Raw genomic sequence first — 6,629 nt, 5'->3', positions numbered from 1 at the left:
TGAAGAACAATAAGGTATTATTATGTTCATACATTATTTGTAATTATCTTTGAGGGAGTTGTGTAATTCATGCGACTCTTAATAGGGAGATGATACATGGCATTTGAAAAACTATTAAAATAAGAACGTTATTTCAATGTTAAGTGAAGTAGAAAGTAAAAAAGTATTATGGTTAAAACATTTGAATGTTGTTTTGTTTACTATAAGGGAGATGTATAATTCCTTTCATGATCAACATGGTATTGACACACAAAAATTAAAGTATATCCATTTTAACTATAAATCTATCATGGGTTGAAAAGATCAAAATTTGAGGAAACATTCTCTCCTCATGACATTTGAATGGCATGTTACTCAATATGTGATTAAGATGGATTTTTAAATGTCTTTTATATATGTATTCAATATTAAAACATTTTACTTAACTTGTGCATTGAAATATTTTACTTATGAATCACAATGTTCATATTAAAATATTGTTTTGGTTAATTATATATATATATATATATATATATATATAGCTGAATCTATAACGGTGGTAGTATCGTACTCATGTTACACGGGGTCGAATCCCACCGGCTACCACTATAACAGCTAGGAGGAACTGCCTAGCCCCAAGGAACAGTCCCTCAGGGTAAGACGAGACTTGAACCCGTGACTTGCACAGTAGCACCAACGACTTAGCAGACCGTTCGCTGACTACAAGACCAAACCCCTGTGGGCCAGAAAAATAGTAGGCCTAAACCTAAGGGCGTTGAGGAGATTTGACCTTGTGAGCTTGCCATAGACGAGATACTTAGCAACAAGAAATTGACCAGTTGAACTATCCTTAGGGCTTTATTACTAATATATTTTTAAATACACATAAATATTTAAATACTTTATCTATACTTTATATTAAATTATTCATTATCATTAGTATCTTTTAAATATCATATATTAATTTTATATGAATAATGAAATGAATTTTACATTTCCTTCTTATTACCCATATTAGAAAGTAATTGATTTTTTTTTCTTAATCATTTCTTATTTTTAGGCATTGGAATATTTTATTATAAACAACACTAAAATGATTTTATTTCTTTGTATATATAAAGAAAGTTGATATTAAAATAAATTAATTTACATGATATTCAAGTAATTTATTGAAGACCTAAAATTAAAAATTATACATCTTTCTCACACTCAAAATTGAAAATATAATATTCTTTGAGATAAAATTATTTTACTTCACGTGAACAATTAACTATTTTATTTATAAATAAGAGTGAGAGTTAAATATGTTTAAGACATATTTCTAAGACTCAATTGTAATATCAATAATGGAGAAAGAGTGTGAGATTATGATTATTGATGTTTTAGAATGATTTTAATTAAAAGTAACCAAATATGAATATTGGTTTTTATTTTTTATTGGTTGACATTGGTTTTTTATGTAGAAAATATTTTATTTTTATTTTAAAAGGGACAAATTTAAACTCAATATTGAGCAAGGAGGGAATTACACATCTCCCCCATACTAAGTTGTAGAATTTGCTTCCTCCCAAACCATGAAATGTTTAAATATCTAAAAAAAAAAATATAGTTACTGGGGTCTATGAGTTTTCTTCTCAAAATTAGTCCTTATCTCTAAAATACATAACTTTGTGTATTCTTGCACTATTTTCTCAACTAGGGGATTGAACCCAACCTAGGCCACAAAACCCCTTACCATGAATAGATTTACGCCCACAAAGTAATGAATTGGTGATACCATGTGTGCTTGCATGAACTTTGTTGACACTGTTATACCTTTTTCAAGTATCAAATTCATGCATGTGCTCCTCGCCAATTAAATGATAGGTTTAATAAAATGTTTTTAACTCCTATGAAATGACTTGGCTTTATTATTTTTTCAAAATATGGAGAGCACTCTATCTCATAAACAATGTTACATGTTAATTGAATACGAAAAATAAGTTAGTTGAGAATAGATTTATTTGTTACTATAAAAACCAGTTTGTATTTGTGTTCCCTCTTCTATTCCCTACACATGTGACTCTCCCTAAGACAAAAAATCTGCCATATTTTTACTATTCAATCCAAAACTCTGAGAAAATATTCTTGATGTAGATGAGTTCCAATAAAAAAATACACCTCCAGAATAGGAAATTCTAGGGTTACCCTTAGAAGGTCCATCAAAAGTCAATTTTATAATAGCACAATGAAGGGGAAAATAAGTATTTTATGAAGAAGTCAGGTCCTGAGGAGGCTTATCTATGAGAATGCTCATGTTTTAAGTCAAATTTAGTCTCTTCAAGGTTGTTACCTCTAAATTTCTACCTTTCAATCATCGATCGACCAAGAGACAACAAGAAGGGTTTCTCTAATTTTTTGTATAATAGCGTCATTTAGCATAGTAACCAAACTCTTCTTATCCCTAAAAATTCTTGCATTCCTTTCCTTCCACAAATTCCAGAGAACAAAACGTGTAACTAGGATCCAATCACTATTAACTATATGGTTTTTCAACATAGAACAATTCCATCAAACTAATGATTCTACTATATTGACTTCGTTTTCATTATTGTTACCGAAAATGAAGGGAAGAATGGACCACACTCCCTTTGAAAATATACATGAGTTAAGCATATGCTCTATAGTTTCTTCAGCATGTGAACAAAGTGTACAAAAGGATGGTCCTTCAACACGATTTTCTCTAATCCACTCCCAAGTAAGTAGTTTTCACCTTACAATCAACCATAGCTAAGTCAAAATTTTGGGATAGTGAATGTCTGACGAGATGTTGTTTCTCTCTTGATTTTCATGGCCTATAAGAAATGAGTGAGCTTCATTTAAACTTAACATTCTTGTAGGACTATTACCGAGACACCAAAAATCTTTCTCTCGTGATAATTGTATTTTTCTTTCCAATAATTCTTGTTGAAATATTTCCCATGGAAATACCTGAGATGAGAAGGGCTAGAGTTGCTTAACATTCCACCTCTTCCAAAGTTCATCATTTATCTCCACCTGCCATTAGTGCCTAACCCACACTGCTCCTAAGTTCATTGTAAAAAATTTCAAAATTCTAATGTCTTCTCTCTTAGTAATTCGTGGTAAATATTTCCATGCTTCTTCCCAAAACATGGTTTAATCCCCCTTATGTATCTCCCAAAAAGAATGACTCATCACCACCTTTTTATTTTCCTGAGCCCATCTCCATATACTTGATCCATCAACAATCAAATTATATCTTAATCTTCCTCTTGCTACACGAGGGGAACGTTATTTTGCAACCAGATCTTATTCCATAAATCTATCCCACCTACCAACCACCATCACCATAAGTTTACCCTTAATGCCACACTTAATGTTTCTGAGTCACAAAAACCTAACACGTCAACAAACCTTGGTAGAATTAGAGTTTCCCATGCCACCAAGGATCATTTTATTTCCTTGTTTGCACCCTTTCATAGGAAATATCTCCATTTATAAATAAAATTATTCCAAATAAACATAGGTGTAGACATAAACAACATTTGATAAATGGGAATGACTTGAAACATTGATTTAATGAGGTCCAATATTGTTGTAAAATTCGAAGATCAAAACGTCTAATTTTCAATCTTGTTGGTGAGACTTAAAACGAAACGTTTCCCATACGAAGTGTGCTTTGAATTTAAATCTAACGACACACTGAGATAATTGACAAGGATACCTTAGGATTTCATAAAAATTTAGAGAAGGGAACTAAACTCTTTCAACTCTATAAGGGTTGGTTTACCAAATAGACATATATCATCAAAAAATTATTGTTATTTCATAGGGAGGCCTTCACCAAATAAATGGAACCCTCAAACAATCCCTGTAGATTTTTTAAAATAATCACCCTAGTCCTCCCATTGCCAAGATGAATAAAAAGGGGGATAAGGGATCTCCTTTCCTAAGCCCATGTGACAGGTTAGAAGTACCAGAAGGGGAACCATTAATAAATATAGATAAAAACTTGGGTTTTGATATAAGATATCTCACCCACAAGATCCATTTCCAAGAGAAACTATAAGGATCTAGCTCTTGCAATAAATAAGCTTAGCTAATCCTATTAGAAGCCTTGACAAATGTAGCTTCATGATCATTATTGATTTATTCATAATTTTCAAAGATTGAATAATATCTTGCACTATTATAATTCCATTAGAAATGTGTCTTCCCTCTACAAAGCTAGTTTGTTCCAAACAAATATGTATTGTCAACAATGGCTTCAAATGATTAAAATAACAATGGAAATCACCTTGTAAATGAGATTGCACAATGGAATGGTTCTAAAACCGATAGGATATTATTATTTTCCAACCTTATGAATTAGGGTAAAAAAGTTAGCATTCAAACCTCCCCACATAAACTAAAACTTCCTAGATTCCTCCACCACCTCATGAATCTCTTTGTCCAAAAAGATCCAACCAACCTTGAAAAAAATTGAAGTATAGCCATCTAGATCATGCGATATGTTTTGAGGCATAGACCTGATTACTTACTACACTTCTTGGAAACCAACTGGTCACATTAAAGCTAATTTCTGCTCCTTACTGGTATTTTTGGAGTACATCTTCTAATATTATTGATAGCAAATTTTATATTGTGTGAAGGATTCATTAGTACATCCCTATGATGAGCTATCGATTCCTCCTCAATTTTCTAATTTTGTAGACTTCTCTATCTATCATTTCTAGTCAACGAGAAAACATAGCTCACATGCCTGTGTTGAATCATAGATTTGTAAAAAAACGTTAGAGTTATTTCCCCCCTATTTCAACCATTGAACTCTAGATTTTGTCGCCATAATGTTTCTTCCTGTTGCATTCTCATTTGTAGCTTATTTAGTGTGATCCCCTCCTTCATCAATAAATCAAAAGAGCGTCCTTCTATAATCATATGCTACTGAATATCCTTTATCTAATATTCCAACCTTTGTTTTTCCTTAATGTATTACCAAATTTTGCCTTTATCCATGACCGAATATTTTCTTTCAATTCGTCAAGTTTCAACTACAAGGTATGCATCTTATTATTTCCTTGTATTGTAATTGTCTCCCACCATACTCTAGCTTTCTCTAAGAACTCAGGTGGCTTAAGCCAAAATCTCTCAAAACAAAAAGGTTTTTTACATGGGGCTTCCTTAAAATAAATCTCAGAATGAATTAGCCAATGATCTAATCCAAGATATGGGATAATAGTTTCTTTGGTAAAGAATTCCTTATTGAACATTGATTCAGACACCAAAAATCAGTCAAAGTGATTGGATACCTAACGTCTACCCCATCTTCAATTATTCATATTCATATTTTTATCCCATAGATATGATTTTAATTAAATTTGGAATAATTCAAGTTTAAACTTCCTTAAAAAGGGTTAATATATATATATATATATATATTTTAATTTGTCATGTTATTTTTGTGAAAATAATGAGATTATGAGATTATCAATATTGTATCCTTGCTTTCCTAACGTCAAGCAAGCACTACGTTCCTTGCTTTCCTAACATCAAGCAAGCACTACGTTCCTTGCTTTCCTAACGTCAAGCAAGCACTACGTTCCTTGCTTTCCTAACGTCAAGCAAGCACTACGTTCCTTGCTTTAACGTCAAGCAAGCACTACGTTCCTTGCTTTCCTAACGTCAAGCAAGCACTACGTTCCTTGCTTTCCTAACGTCAAGCAAGCACTACGTTCCTTGCTTTCCTAACGTCAAGCAAGCACTACGTTCCTTGCTTTCCTAACGTTAAGCAAACACTACGTTCCTTGCACTAGGAAGCGCAAGCCCCTCCGGGACCTTCTTTTCTATTGCTTCGCTAGAGCTGGGCCATCAGGTCAGGTAGGCTCAGGTGAGGCAGAATCAGGTAAGCTCAGGCAGGTGAGGCGGGCTCAGGTGGGGACCGAGGTTGGTTTAGGTTGGGACCGAAAGACAATATATCTTATTAGTGGCTCGTACTGACTTAACTACTTTCTTTCATTAGGTGAGCATTCGTAAGCGTAAGGCGTACTAGCCATCAGATAGGGACCTTTACAAAGCTTGATTTATTGATTGATTCGCCTCATATATATTGATATTGATAACGTACTTTCACCAATCCTTATTTGAAGGGACGACGTGTACTTTCATCAGCATCCTCATAGTTAATTCAGGGTAGGATACTAATAGCACTGATGATTGCTTAAATGACTTGCCTAGCGAGCATATTTCTATTTATACCAATCTATATAAAGCTGGACCGTTCTTTACCTTCAGGCAGGGTCAGGTGAAACAGGCTCAGGTGAGGTAGATTCAAGTGAGACAGGTGAGGTGGGTCAGGTAGAGATCGCAATAACATATATATATATTTTATTACTAGTACTTACCTAATCACTTTCATTCAAGAGTGAGCCATAAGCATAGAAGGTAAAGACCAATTAGACCTGCCTATGTAGGGCACCCTAACTCATCCATCGTCGTCATTGCATTCACTTGAGGTAATAAGGATCCTCATTGTAGCGCCTATTCTCTTTAGTAAGAAGCGTAAGATAAGGGAAAAAGAAATGAAAAACCCTATCGGGAAGGACCCTATCGGGAAAGAAAGGCACTGAACCTGACGGAACACAGTTACTACT

This window comes from Pinus tabuliformis, chromosome 5_2 (genome assembly GCF_031772625.1).
Source record: "Pinus tabuliformis cultivar Carrire ecotype Pingquan chromosome 5_2, CPIR1, whole genome shotgun sequence".
NCBI lineage: Eukaryota > Viridiplantae > Streptophyta > Pinopsida > Pinales > Pinaceae > Pinus > Pinus tabuliformis.
Note: the sequence above shows the minus strand (reverse complement) of the source record.